This window comes from Nannobrachium achirus (assembly GCF_963921795.1).
Source record: "Nannobrachium achirus genome assembly, chromosome: 5".
NCBI classification, from domain to species: domain Eukaryota; kingdom Metazoa; phylum Chordata; class Actinopteri; order Myctophiformes; family Myctophidae; genus Nannobrachium; species Nannobrachium achirus.
In genome coordinates this window covers 22,548,918-22,565,164 of record NC_137814.1, presented here as the reverse complement: position 1 = coordinate 22,565,164, position 16,247 = coordinate 22,548,918, and the positions used below count along the sequence as shown (strand labels likewise).

The window sequence follows — 16,247 nt, the reverse complement described above, 5'->3', positions numbered from 1 at the left end:
ATATAGCTGCAAGCAGCGATAAAGTGGCCAAAGCCAAAAACACCTCAAATCATGAACACAGCCTGCAATGTGCGTGAAATCTTACAAGCACATTCCCAATAGGTCAAGGAACAGATACCACCCTTCTTACATTGGCCTGTTATAGCGCCACCAGCGGGTCAACTTTTGCACAACACATTTTTTGAACAAAATGGACCAATCTTTGATGTCAGTAACGTCAAAGAGAGCACTGCCTGCGATCTTGACATTTTGTACTTTTATAGCCATTGTTTTCCGGCTTGAAGCGAGCCCACAATTGTTTCGAAGGAACAATATTTTTCTAGTTTTGTCCATATTATTGTCCCCAACTCCTTTTGTTTTAGCAGATTTATCTGTGACACGTGTTATAATTTAGACAAGCCTTTTATTGTTATGCAACAATGAATGTAATAACCACTTTCAGTGTGGCATCCCTATTTTGGGCATGTCATTTTCAAACATTTTCTCTTTTTGCCCCAAAACAATATAGTGAAAATAGTTGATCTACAAGCTCTATTTTAGAAATAGGGCTATTCTTTTTTGCCACCCCTTATGTCTTTTCCTAAATAACCATGTTACCAGAATGTTTAGTTTGTCTTTGGTTCCAGTGTACCTGCATATTAGGTCCTCTAGTTTCATGCCAGCCTGAACTCCAATTAAAAGGACATAAACCTGTGACTGCTTTCGTCTCTGCACTTACAGAAGGTCCACTTGCGTCACTAACTACCTCGTGACAATCAGGCACGTGTGCCAACGAGGCTGAATGGCCACACCACTGCACTGTGGGCGTCAACGCGTGCCTGCTGCTTTAGGTTTGTTACTGTCCCAGCCCAGCTGACAATCCTGTCACATCTGTCATTTGAACCTCCCACGGGAAATAAGCTTTGTTCAGGGAAGATAAAGGAACTCAAGCTACCAAAACACATTGTTTGAGACGGTTTTTCGACTTGAGCAGCGTTGATAATTTTAATCAGCAGCATTAAAAGCAGCAGAAGCACAGCTTGACGTAAAGTCTCCCATCCAGTAATTAATTTAGTGCAAGGTCTATTAGTAGGCTTATTCTCTGAAATGTCAGGTAGTGGTGTCCTCAACTTCAAATTAAAAAGGAAAATGTCTTGGTTTGTTAGGGCAAGGGTCTTCAACGTTTTCAGGCCAAGGACCCCTTAGTTGAGAGAGAGATGAAGCAGGGACCCCCACAACCTTTTCATAGATTCCATATACAGTAGTTTCATTGTTTGACAGCACGATCATCAGTGTATTTTGGATTCATGTACATTTGTGTTTTCAGATATTTAACCGTCAATACTTAATAAACTTGACGTTTCACTCTGTACATAGTCTGCTCTTTTTCCCCTCTACACCGAAGCTCTAAGCTTGTGAGCTTGTAGATTTGCTATTTTTGGCTAGGGTTCAAGTGGTTAATATAAAAAAGGAGAAAAAAATTTCTGTCACACAAAGATTTGGAGGACCCCCTGTAGTAACTCTGAGGACCCCCTAGGGGTACCGGACCCCCTGTTGAAGACCCCTGTGTTAGGGAATCACTTAAGGAGAATGAGTTCTTCTAAGACCCTTCTTTTGCAAATTATTATTACACTGCAAAGACATGCCATACAGCACTCTCATTGGAAGAGTAAATTAAATTATTATACAGAGTCATTCCCTGAGCCAAACTAAAGGCAAATGTTTGTGGGTATACCTGCTTTTCTAGGCACATGGCCAAAAAAGTAATCATTGTATGCTTTATGGTTGCTTTATTCCCCCAATTTGAGTGTGTGCAAATGCACCCTAATATTAAATTGACTAGACTCCCTTCTCCTGCGAGCCACAAATCACCATTGCTGTGACAGGATGGGTGAGATGCCAGGGCTTAACTCAGTCATCACGTTTTAGGTGGCCTCATCCCTCTTATCAGCCCAAAGCTCTCCCTTTCTCTCTCTGTGTGTGCGTACGTGCGTACACACAGGGAACACGCTAATCTCCCCAGGGTGATTACACTGACCTGGGGCATTGATTACACGCCTTCTAATGCCAAAATGCTATTGGAACATGGGCGCCAGCCAATTCATTCCATGTATTTATTTATTTTTTGCATCCCAGAATGAAAAAAAGAAAACCCACTCCAATTGCCAGTGCATGCACACCAGGGCTCGAGACTAAGGGACTCCCGAAGTCCCGGGGATGTCAAAATATATATTTGGGACGCAAATTAATCTCCCCTGGGACGCAGACGGGACGTAGAGGATTTTTTTGAGCCAACGGCGCATATCAATGTCACTGCTCAAACCACGGTGTGCAAACTCGCAGCATGAGACTCACAGAAAATTAATATGATGTAAACAGAATGTTTAAGAAGTTACCACAGGCAGTGCTGATCATCCTTTTCAGGTAGAACTTAGTTGCTAAAATGCTGCGCTATTTGAAGAGATTAACCAGCAGAATGAGGCAGAGAACAGACTGTCAATCAGGGTTACAACTAGTGGAAAATAGCCGATCTACAAGCTGTGGCTGAGAGATAAATCTTAGCATCCCCGCCCCGGCGCCCCCTGCTTCGCCACATAAAGAGTAACGTTATATGATTTGGATTGTGATTATTAATGAAAATGTAAAACGGAACGCGATGTCAACGCACCAAGCACAGACACATAGCCTACGTTTAGTGAGCAGCACGAGCAGTTGTTTGAATATAGGAGTAGGACACATTGTAATTAAATCAACGGTTTGTTTAACTTTTGTCATCTCTATAAACCTATAGGCGCCAAATACAAGACATAACTTATGTTCGTCTAATCAACTTCATCACAACCAGCCGTGCAAGCTGGCATTCATTTCACGTTCCCGTGCTGTGTGGCGGCTTATTTTCTCCAGTAATCGTCTCTTATTTAACTCTCAAAAACAACCAGTCCGCTCATAATAAATAACTCAATTTCGGCTACAGTTCATCTGAACCGCTTGCTGTGAAGCACAATGGACCCAAAAAGCAGACTGCACGCGTCTCCACTCGATCAAGCATGGCACTGGTTTCAGTACGACGGTGTTGTGCGGTGCGGTGAGCATATAGACAATCTAAAAGCCCTCAAAGCCCCGAGGATGCGTCTAGTTTTAGGCTTGTAGATTAACGCGCAACACGTTCGTACGGACAAAGTACAAACCCAGTTTTACCGTAATTCCTCCAACAGTCGTGCATGATTGGTTCTTTAGTTTACCGTATATAACAATCACACCAGCAAACTGGCTGAGGTAAGATTTTTAGAAGCCACAAATGACAGTAGAAAAATAGAAAGGATTGTCAAGCCAATTTCACCAGCAACAACAACAATATAATAACAACAATAACAATAATAATAAATATTATTAATACTAATAGACCTGCAATAATTTTTTTTTTTTTTTAATTATTGTTTGGGACGGATTACATTCATTTGGGGACGGTTCAATTTGTATTTTGGGACGGTCCCGGGACGTAAGTGAAAAAAGTTAGTCTGGAGCCCTGATGCACACGCACACGCACACGCACACACACGCACATGCACACGTGCACACACACACACACACACACACACACACACACACACACACACACACACACACACACACACACACACACACACACCAGTCTCTCCTCTGTGCAGCCAATGATTGGTGTTGCAGACGTCGCTTGTCAAGTCGAAGACAGAGCTTGTTTTTTTGGGGAGAGGGTTTTTCATCTCCCTCACAGTGAAATTGGGAGAACATTGACATTATTCCGGAGAGGAGGAGGTGGGGAGTACGGGTGCATCTCTCCATACCGACATGTCTCCTTTCCGACAGACACTAACCCTATCTCTTACCCTAACCCTAACCTTAACCTCTATGGACGTGTTGCCACTCCGACAATAAGAAGTCACTGTCGGAGTGGCGACATGTCGGAATGGAGAGAGCCCCCCCGGGGAATACGCTGCAACGCTGCTCTCTTGGCCCCGTTCAATGTAGCTCGTTTTCACCGCCGTTCTTGGCTGTCGTCGTGACAGCATGCTGTGCACAGAGGTCAAAACTCTCGAAGCGCAGAGCTGCAGTTTGGCACCGACACCTCTTCACTTCCCCCCCCCCCCCCCCCCCCCCTCTACGTTCTTCACTCCTCGCGGGTCAGCCAAGGCCAACAGTCTGCACGCAGTTAATAAAAATAGAGGAGGCAGACCATGCGCCTAAAATTCCGTCACTAATCTCCCGTGCTTGGCACTCATCCCCCACGTTGTGAGGCAAAGGAAATAAACCTATCATTGTGTCTCTCTCCCTCTCTCTCTCTCTCTCTCTCTCACTCTCTCACACACACACACACACACACACACACACACACACACACACACACACACACACACACACACACACACACACACACACACACACATGCCGGCAGATTGCCTCTCGTCGCGGGCCTCTCTCTGTCACCGTGTTGATTTAACCCAGCAACCAGCATCATTACAGAGCTATTAATGGGGATGATGTTTGAAGACAGACACTTGGAACTGGCCAGTTTGTTTGGATTGAGAAACAAGGAACAGACAATGTGAAGACAATTACTACATCAGTAATTGTTGTTGAGAGGTCTTCTTTGACATTCAGTGGGTTTTAGACTTAGTAAAAAAGGGTACCAAACATACCTTCGAAGATGATTATTAGTGCATCCCCATCAAGAGGCATACTGTATATGAAGTTGGACCCAAAGTAAACAAGTTGCAAAGTGCATGTGCATTAGTAAATTCCCTGGATTATGTAATTGACCATTATAATAATATCCGTGCCTATTTTATGTCCAATGCAGCATAATGTATGAGAGAGGCTCACTTTGTCCGGTCGACTGTCTAAGAAAAGTGATAATTACCTCCCCCTTATTTGGCATTCTGAAAGGTTACTTTTCAGGGCTGTTTTAAAGGGAGTCAGTGAACCGCATTTTTTAAGGGATGGGGTCAGAGCCTTCCACACTTGGGTGGCAGTGCTGTAGAAGGAGAATATATTCAAGTTTGTTCTAAAGGTGGGTGTTGCCACATCGTTGTTTACGCTCCCTCTAGTATTATGGCTGTGGGTGTCGCTCACAGCAATACTAGGTAGGAGGGTCGAAGTTTCAATGATACTGGTTAGAACATAACTCAATATTTCAATACAAGTCCCATGCACTGTGACACTTGTCTCAGCTAAATCAGTCATTCAAGAATGTTGAATTTGAATCAGAATTCTTGATCTTAGCGTTCATACAAAATTCAACACATTTCGGTTGATTGTGGATATACTTGCACAGAACAAAACAGGAGTGCAGTCTAGTTTAAGAAACTACCCAAAGTGCAAATTGTACCTGAATGTCTGGAGTATTACTACTACATTGCATCATTTTGGCAGATTCAATTTAATTCCAAAACTAGAAAGAGAAGATTATAACGAGACAGTGAAGAAGATGTGTTCCCCTTTTCTTAAGCTTGACTGAAGGTATAATGCATAATGCATAATACACAGTCTTTGCTCTTGAGAAAGAGTTTTTCCCCTGGTCCAAAGTGAATGTTTTTTCCCCCCCTACTTGGCTCTTTGCCCAAGTACACTTCTTTGTACCAGGCCTGTGCTCTTAACGCGATCTATCATCTCCCTTGGCAATAACAGAAGCTTTAAATGAACACATTTTGTTTTAGTTGACAGCCCAATTGATTCATCCAAAACTCCCGACACCATCTATAATATCACACAACTCCCTACTCATCAGTTGAGAAAAACAGCTCAAAATCTTGACTGGGACTAAGTGGCTATAGCAGGCTATACAAAGACATTATCATACTCGGCACATCTTGTCCATAGAGTCGTAGAGTCGTAACCAGGGACGTTCTGGCCATTGGGAAAAGCGGGACAACTCCCGAACGGCCGGTTCATTCCCGGCCGGTCCAGGCCGGCCATTAGGAAAAAAATTGAAATAAAATGTCGGCCTTTCGTTCCATTTTGGGGGCTGGGCGGCCAACATAGTAAGATCTACAAGCACACAACGCCTTGCTGTGCGAGGCGTTGTGTGCTTGTAGATCGGCTGTTTTCACTAGTTTAAATATTTTTTTAAATGATAAATACAAAACAAACGGTTTTAGACATACAAGGTTTCCACCCGACAACGACGAAATATAACTCATGTAATTGGCCCACTGGCTTGTCACTTGTCATGATCTGAAATGACAAATCTTTGAGTAGCAGCAGCTACTATATCTCTCTCTATAGCGCGCAATGAGGGCCTCTCCAACTCTTTTTCCCGGGCTGAATCAGGGGCCCAGCACGTCCCTGGTCGTAACGCCCTCAATGTCACATTGTTGTGATCGTTGACATTGTGACATCACACTGTTGTGACATCACCTCATCAAAGGTCAAACCCTGGAAATCCGTGACATCACGTTGTGACATCACATTCCATCCTTGTCCCTTGTATGCCCATACTGTATAGAGCATCGCAGCGGAAGTGGTTTACTGGTCCCACTAAAAAATCTCCCATTCATTTTCCCCATAGACTTTTACAAACATATTTACAATTATGTTGAGTCTAGAACCATACAACCTTTTATCCTATGTGAAAACATATTTTAATATAATCAATTATATCAATTATTTAGGTTTAGGTTTTAGGTTTAGGTTAGTTTATTTTGGTACCATTTCAGACAATTGATACAATGCATACAGTAGTTATTAAGCACATTCAAAAACAGTCCAAAAAGGTCCAAAAAGGTATAGGCGGAAGCTGTAGCTTATATTGCCTACCCCATTTAAATTAAAATATCAAATGTTATATGATAAATACACTTACACAAAACATATAATAATCATATACTACATTTAATAACTACCCTTTGTTTTGCGATTTTCAAAATGTTCTTTTCATAGAAACAAAGGTTTTATGGTCATGATTCACTGCAATCCTGGATGGCTTGGTTCTAGGCTTAACATAATTGTCATAAATATTTTCGTGAAAGTCTATGAGTAAAATGAACGGGATATTTTTTTAGTGGGACCAGTAAACCACGCACACTGCAATGCTCTAATAGGCCTATGCCTATACTTGGATCTCCATGTATGGGTATCAGGGATCTCCATAAATGGGTAACTGGTCCGATATATATTTGTAATGAATTCCGTTCTGTGCGAATTCCGTCCTGCGTGACCTCGCCCTCTGTGCGACGGGCGAGGTCGCTTTTCATGTCTTACTGGTTTATTAATATGGTATTTCAACTTTATGCTTGTTTAACTCATTTAGTGCTCCAGAAATTAACGGATTAAAATGTCCAGCGTGCCTCCCGCAGGCTGCATCCACGACCGTTGTCTTATTTTGAAGGCCAGAAGTCCATAGCGTAAACACTTCCGGTTTGACGTCATCACGTCCTTCACCGGAATCGCTCGTCATCAACATACTGTTGTGTAACGGCGGATCGGTGCTTTTTAACATGTGTTATATAAGCGAGAATCTACTGCCATCCTCCCTTTGAAAGTGTTGTTTTGAGATAATGGACATTAAAGATGAGATTCCCCGTCTGCCTCAATGTTATGGGATTACTATTTTGTGCTCGTGGATCCGTGATGATGATGAATCGGCGAGGGCGATCGTGTCAGGACCTTCCGCGCACCAACAGGGTAGGAGAACCGCCGTTACAGTAATAGAGTACTTTTCACGAGTATACTCGGGATCGGCAGCATGTGCTACTCGAGTATTTTTCTTGAGTGTTTCCACTGCAGTCTAAAAAAACATCTAAACTGTAACTCTGGGGCTTTTGGGGCATTCATTTTATTCTCTTAGAAGACATCTTCTGAAAAGCTCTCCACAAAAGCATACCATTTAGTTCATTTAGTTTTCAACATACATTTCCTGTAGCACAGCATGCTAGCAGCAGTGTTACACAATACCTATTACTCAGGATATTTTCTTTCTTCTTTTCTTTTTTTCTTTTTAAATTGCCATGTGATAAATAATAGACTTAATTGAGGAAGGAATTGCATTTGTTCAAAGAGAAGGAATTGCATTTGTTCAAAGGGAATCTCAGTGGCACACAGCTGTTCTTAATAGCCATCATTAGTCCATGCAACTAGATTGCATGGCCAGTGATTCTGTGGAGATGCAGCATTGCATGTTGTGTTGTTTTCCTTTGTCCATTTGTTTGTGATGTCAGTGCAGGGCGTATCCATTGTCAACATGGCAGCCACTTCCCCTAGGGTGACATTTATCAGGTGTTGTTATTGACATGGTCAGAGGAGTGTTAGACAGTCACCTTGTCTTTGTCTGTCTAAAGGGCAGCTGTCACAATGGCACTTTTAAAGGTACATCCCTGTCTGCCTCGGATTGGAACACCTGAGTAGGCTTTCATTAATTTTTTTCAGAAAGACTAAGGTTGCTGCTTTCTCCTAAATATCTGGCACATCATTTGTGTCCTTAGACCATTTAAAGAGTATGAACTGTATTAGGAAGCATTTATAATAAGATATTCATATTGCCACCTTTTCCCTTGGCTTAATTAAATTGCATGGTAATCAATGAGCCACGCCAATAATAGCCTTGTTGTCTGGGAGACCGTTCTGTTTCTTCTGCTGAGCGTATTTGAATTAATTTATAAACACCTTGATTTTTGAGGCGCAGACAAAAGTAGATTTCTATTGAAAAGATAAAGCAACAATGTGTTTATTAAAAAGAAAGGCCTGATATTTACAGTTACAGTATCAGATATTTCACACACAGGTTCCACAAATATGTACTCCACAAATATGAACAACACTGACTGAGTGGCACATTATAAGCAACTGTACACTATTGTACACTGTCACGTTAAAGAGCCAATGAACCAAGTTTTCCACTCACTCCACTTCCTCATAGTGACGCAGTTCCTCCTGAAACGGTCCAGAAAGGAGGTACAAAGCACTTGGGTGAAAGTGATTTGACGGTCAAAAAGTAGGCAGGCCATAACTCATTGAAGACATTAATATGTGAAGACGGGCGGGCTGACGATCGGCGCTCAGAATCACAGCGTCACGCAAGGCAGCGCTAAAAGTGTGAAAAACGTATTTTTGATTTCATTTCGACTTTAAAATTATAACGGACATAAGGTTAAAGTTGCAGCCAAACCTCAAATCTTGTCCATATTGAGCAAGGAACCACAACTAGGTGTGCATTGTGCTGAATGTTGTCAATTGCTTCTTTGCTCAGAGAGTACTAGGTCAGTGACACAAGTGTCTTGAATGATTGATGTGCTTTGTCTTCCAGGCTGAGGTGTCTGGTGAAACAGCTCGAGAGAGGAGAGGCCTCCCTTGTTGACCTCAAGAAAAACCTTGAATATGCCGCGACGGTGTTGGAGTCAGTTTACATCGAAGAGACGAGGTAAGAGAACCCCTACGTATAGATAGATACTAGGGCATTAACGACTTGTGATTTTTGCAAGTCGACTGGAGTAAAAAGTTGAGTTGAAGTCGACTTTATTGTTTGATGATTTTCACAATAGAACCATGTAATACCAAATGTAATGTAGCACTGTAATATTGGATCATTCCATCCTTGACAATAAGCAACTTCGACTTTCGACTTTGTCTGGTGGGAGTCGACTTGTGTAATGAAGTCGACTGAGTCGACTTTTCGACTTTTTCGTTAATGCCCTAATAGACGTGTATATGACCAGTAGTAAACATGCAGTATACTGTCGGTCTTTACAGTACCATTACCTTACCAATTGTGCTATTGTATGTTATAAGATAACTACGCAATTTGGCGAGTAACTAAGTGAGTAAGGAAATGTTTATAAAGCATCTTTCAAAACAGTGTTACACGGTGCTGTACAATGAACAACGATATAAACAACCAAGTTAAAACAGGGCACAAATAGAGTAATAATACAACAAGAATTCAAGCAAAACATTGACCTGTAAGTGAGTCAGGTAAAAATGTCATGAGACAAAATGCTTACGAATCAAAATGTGAACCACTGCAAATAAAGGCCCGGTCAGCTTTTGTTTTGCGTCTGGTCACGGGTAGCCTCGGGAACCCTGGCGTTTGTTGAAGGACCAAGTGTCAAATATTTAGATCCAACCGGTCTTTTATCAACAGTGGTCTCCATTTTGATCAATAAGGCCAGTCTCACTTTCAGGCTCCATGTCTCCATCTAAGTGCCCACAAACAACCACTAGGAGAGACCTCATACTCACACGTTTGCTCTTACGGTGGGGGTAAAAGATCTTTTAAGTGTCTATAATGACAGACCGAGATTACCTAATGGAACTGTGAAATTTGTTCTGAGATCCGATTGGTTCCGAGACGTTACATAACTGACCCGATGGATGTCCAAGAGGAGAGAAGCCAGAGAGATACAGTATGAGACTTGTCGGGTATTATTTGCACCCGACAAACCCAATAATTATAATTGCCATTAAAATGCTGTTCTACCAGAAGATGACAGTGATAGTTCATAATAGCATCTATATACTGCCCACAATAAGTGATCCCCTTCTATGCGAGTTAAATTCATTAAAATAAAGTTTGCAGTAGCCTAAAGTTCCTGTGGTGGTAAATTAGTCTATCACGTAGGCAGATGGATCTTCAAATGGAATGTAAATGAATCTAAGAAAACCTCTCACAGATTTAACTGTCTAATCACAATCATTTGACATAATCGTGATTATTTTTCATAATCGTTTCCATGTTGAAAGATCTTCATATATATATTTTTTAGTGCTGTCCAACGATAAAAATTTTTAATCGCGATTAATCGCATGATTTCTGTAGTTAATCGCGCGATTAATCGCATAATAAAAATATATTTTTTATTGGCTCAAACTTGCATAATATGTTGTATATTTGGTGCAGGATGCATCCAAATGTATTTTTTTATAATTATACTATTATGTATCCAATACATTATAAACTCAATGTTATTTATTTCATTATATTATAAATGATAACCCCTCTGCACTACATAATTTAAGGCAGTGGTGGTTTTCAACCAGTGGTCCTTGAGGGGGTTCCAGCTAAACAGTGGTGTAAAGTAACTAAGTACATTTACTTAAGTACAATTTTGAGGTATTTGTACTTTACTTGAGTATTTCCAATTTTCCAATACTTTTACTTCTACTCCACTACATCTCAGATCGAAATATTGCACTTTTACTTTACTACATTTATTTGAAAACTTTAGTTACTAGTTACTTTTCAGATATACCGGTAAGTTATAATATTTAAAACATACATGGACCACTTTAGCCATGTTGTATACTTAGGCTGTTTGAAAATAGCCGATCTACAAGCTCACAACATGTCGCATCGTGACACGTTGTGAGCTTGTAGATCTGCTATTTTCAACACTTTCATACTTTTACTCAAGTACATTTTGAATTCTGGGCTTTTATAATTGAAACAGAGTATCTCTACATTGTAGTATTGGTTTTACTTAAGTACAATATGTGAGTACTTTTTCCACCACTGCAGCTAAATGATGGAGAGTTGGTAAACCAAATGGACCCTTATAGATCTTATTTTTGGGGTCTGGGAGAATAAATCTAATCAAATGGTGGTCTGTGGCTCAAATTCTGACTAAACACACACACACACACACACACACACACACACACACACACACACACCATTTCGTTCCTACAGTGTTCAGCTGGGGGCTGCCGCTAACATACTGTAGCCTACTACAGACAGTAGTCCTGGCTATCTGGAGGCTAACTGTTAGCGAACTTGCTAACAGGCTAACAGCAGGGGGAGGTTGCTTTCTAAAGGCACCTGTAGATGAGTAATTCCACTGTGTTTTTCATCATTCATTCAACCCAGCTTCCAGACAAACACACACACTCATGGTCTCACACACAGTGAGCTTAAGCTCCGTCCGTTCCTGACTTTGAGCTGAGCTCTGCTCTGGGCTATAGATAATGTTGACACTCTGAGATGCGGAGCGCACTGCGCAGAGGGAGCGCTACGGAAGCCTCAAAGGTAAAAAAAAAAAAGGCAAAAAAAAGAAAAAAAAAAAAATGTTTATTTTTTAATTTTTTTTACGTTAACTCACTTAGCGCCGAGCGAGCCAGATTTCAATATGAATCTGCGCTTATAACGCCAGGAAATAGCTATATTGAATCCCCAAAATCACATTACATAAACAGGTACACGTGCCTGCGAATGCCACAGGATGACCACTAGAGTGAGCCATAGCCAATAGACTTTCCATGGTCCCATGTTAAGTCAGAATAAAAAACAAGGTTCAGGAGATAACAGGATGGTACAATGACATGCTCTCCATTGACATTCAATGGACAGGCCGCGGGCCGCCATTTGAGCTCAATACTGCTCAATTCGTGCTTGATCGTCTCAAACCACCATTGGTATGGGCATCGGAACGTATATAGATGCCACACAGAAAGTTTCCGAATCAAAATCCGACCTAGTGAAGCTACGTGAGGGTCGGATGGTTTGCATTGAGCCTAGCGGCTAACAGAGGCCTACGTAAACAGGAAGCTATGGCTTAAAGGTGACGTCATAATCGTATCCTTTTTTTTCACGGTTTTCATCTGTATGCTAGTCGAAGGTAAGCTAACCGTTCCGCTCCGTCTATCAACCCAAATTAAAAGCTTAAACAATGCTTTTATATAAAAGTCGCTCCGAGTCGCTCGGCACTAAACGCCATCATTAGTTAGTCGCCCCGAAAGTCGCTCGGCGCTAAGTGAGTTAATTGTTAAAAATTTGAATCCCGTTAATAGGCTAGTGCGTTAACTCGTTAATAACGCGTTATTTTAGACACCATTAATATTTTTATATATCATCACTATCAATGTTCTTTTTTAAGTATAAAGTTGTCAAATATGTCAGTAATTTCTTTGTATATTTAGGTTATGTGTCATATCTACCATGTGCAACTTCAAAGCCTAAAAGCCAAACAGAAATGTAATTGTCAACGACAAAAAACACAATTAAATCGTTAATCGCAATTATTTGAGTGATATTTAATTGTCATGTAAAATGTCATAATCGTGACAGCCCTACTTCCCTAGTTCCCTTTCAAAATAAATGCTTTGCCACTTTACTTTCAAACATTCCCCTCATGTACAGTAATGGCTATTTGTCCGCTGGATTCACACGGCGTGCGTGTGTGCCTATAGGAATGCGTCGTTAGAAGCCCTGACTCTTGTGTCAGCAGTTCACAGTCGACATTCAACACTGCCAGATAGGATCAGGCCCGGCCCATGTCCTCCTGAACCAAGCTAGATGAAGGCTATAGCTATGGAATAACCAGCATCCATTCCAGGATATAGGAAGATCAAAGCTTTATTTGACATTTATTTGGCAGCACATTTGCCGTTTGATTTGCTGCTTAGCGTTGAGCTCTAATGTATGATATAATAGATCACAGTCATCATCAATTAATAACATTTGAGTGAACGTGTGTGTGTGTGTGTGTGTGTGTGTGTGTGTGTGTGTGTGTGTGTGTGTGTGTGTGTGTGTGTGTGTGTGTGCGTGCGCGCGCGCGCGCGCGCGCGTGCGTGCGTGCGTGCGTGCGTGCGTGCGTGCGTGCGTGCGTGCGTCAGTACGTGGACAGTGTAAATTAAATGTCTATTGCTGAGACCCTCCACAATACACAATGTACACAATGAATATCGACACACTCTCTCTCTCTTCAATTCAATTCAATTCAATTCAATTCAAAGGGCTTTATTGGCTTGAGAAAACATACGTTTACATCGCCAAAACAGAAGTGTACACAATACAATACAATATAATACAATACAATCGAAAAAAAATATGTGAAAAGGGTGTAACAGTTTTCATGCATAAAGGTTACGTCACCATGGAAATATACAATGTTTTTTAAGGTGGTTGGGTTCCATTCCACTTCTCCTATCACAGCAGCTCACAAATCTTGCTGCTGTGTTTGCACATCGTTTTACTTCACCCAGCAGGTACCGGTATGGGAGTTTATCATCATTGGCCATGTTCTCTCTCTCTCTCTCTCTCTCTCCCTCTCTCTCTCTCTCTCTCTCTCTCTCCCTCTCTCTCTCTCTCTCCCTTCCCTCCAGGCGACTGGTGGACACAGAGGACGAGCTCAGTGACATCCAGTCGGAGTCGGTCCCGTCGGAGGTGCGGGACTGGCTGGCGTCCACCTTCACCAGGCAGATGGGCCTGATGCTGCGGAGGACCGAGGAGAAGCCGCGCTTCCGCAGCATCGTGCACGCCGTGCAGGCGGGCATATTTGTCGAGAGGTTAGAGTTATACACACACACACACTATAGGGACGGGACAATATGAAAATGTCATATCACCATTACTGTGACAAAATAAATCGCGATTTACGATATTATCGTGATCATCAAAATCCATTATCCTGGCGGCGGAACATTTGCCAAAAAATCGCGTTTTGAGCTTGTAGACGGCTCTTTTTTTGGCAAAGACATTTGATAGAGAGTGAAAAAAAGACTGTATCAAGTATGTATATTTTAAGTACCTTTTTAGCAATTATAGAGTGGTACCGGATTTGCAGCTCGGCAAATAAAAAGTGAATTGATCCCAGTGCATGACGGAGGACAATATCACGATAAATTAAATCTCCACAATGAGATTATCGTGAGTGTTTTTTATCAAGATAAACGGTAACATCGCTTATCGTCCCATCCCTAGTACACACACACACACACACAAACACAGTCCGTCTACCGCTGCCATTTAATGAGAATATGCAACCTTTAATAATTCATATCGACGTTCGTCACATAACACAAACGTCTTTCCTCTGTCAAAACGAGGCATTTTCAATCCATCAGCCCTCGTACTCCCTGTTGGCTGGCAGCCAAGTTGAAGCACTTTGTCAATTCTTTCTCCTTAGACTTGCATTTTCTACAGAATTCAATGCAATTCTCTCCCTTTAGAAATTGGTTTCAAGGTTTCAAGATGTTGTTATGGTCACATGCGCTTACAATGCAGCCGTAGCAACAATGCAGGTTGTAAAAACCTTGTACTACTCTGTAGACCTAGCCGCAAATTGCAACACTAGATTTTTTTTATCTGATGAATCTAGGTTTGCAATACCTCCCATAGGGATGCAATGCATCAAAACGTTTTTCTTTTTTTGTATAAACAACGTCGAATTCACCAATATTGTGGCTCCATGGAAATATTGAATTATCCTCTTTCTATCTGCAAAGTGTTTGTTTCATAAAAATCCACCGTAGATATGTTATGAGTTAGCCTGACTCTGCGCTGAGCTTGAGTCTGACATTGTCCCTTTGACAAGAGATTTCAAAGGGGAGGGGATTTGAAATTTGAAATTCCCAATCACAAGAGATCTGGTGGGAGGGGTTGTGTTTAACTTGTGTGTACACAAAAACATTCCCCCCTCCCCCTCCCCTCTTTGACAGGCATCAAACAGGTTGTTGTCTTTGATGCTAACGAGGTAAGCACAACCCCCTTTGAAGTTCAAAAGGGAGCAATTAAGAGCTTTGGCTGAGCTCCCCCCTCCCTCCACTGTTTCTGTTGATTTTCAAAAGTTAGACCCACCCCCTCCTCCGAGGCTCCGACTCTCATTGGTTTGGTTCTGCCTGAACCAGAGAAACTTTAGCGTCATATGTAGTGTTGTAGTCGAGTCCACCTAAAGCGAGTCCAAGTCAAGTCCAAGTCATATGGGGTTCGAGTCCGAGTCGAGTCCGAGTCAAGAGCCCCTGGGAGGGGGCCGAGTCCGAGTCGAGTCCAAGACCAATGGGAGGCGAGTCCGAGTCGAGTCCGAGACCAATGGTAGGCGAGACCGAGCCGAGTCCAGTTTTCTTTTTTTTCCTTTTTTTAGGTAGGTAGGCTGCAGAAAACAATATATATACACACACACACACACACACACACACACACACACACACACACACACACACACACACACACAAACAAACAATGCAAGAACCCCCCGTTCATGTGCATGCACCTGTCTGGTGTTTCCTACCAATACCTTTCAAATTAATGGCTTGTCTTCAAATTAAATCAATAGGTCTCCCCAAATTACCTTTGGTTGCTGTCAATGCTGTGGTTTAGGTTTGAGGGAGTTTTTTGGAGAGGTAGTTTTTTCCCATACCAATTTTCTGTCTAAGAACTAGACATTTGAGTTGCTACAATTACATTTTCTCCCAGGCAGAGAACAAGTACTTTAGTGTACAAATAAGACTTGGCATATACTGCAGTACAATATCCCAAATCACAGACGATAATTAGGCCTATCCAGTCTAATATCATGATATGGATA

At 41.8% G+C, this 16,247-nt stretch overlaps 1 pseudogene across 1 annotated transcript in view; it reads left to right on the top strand.

Annotated features, from left to right (window-relative positions):
• Positions 1–16,247, top strand: part of LOC308285636 — a 288,564-nt pseudogene that overhangs the window by 105,359 nt on the left and 166,958 nt on the right. Inside the window, exons 4-5 of the transcript XR_013963340.1 lie at positions 9,257–9,370; positions 14,047–14,229. The product of XR_013963340.1 is annotated as an uncharacterized misc_RNA (transcript). The remainder of the gene's footprint in view (positions 1–9,256; positions 9,371–14,046; positions 14,230–16,247) is intronic.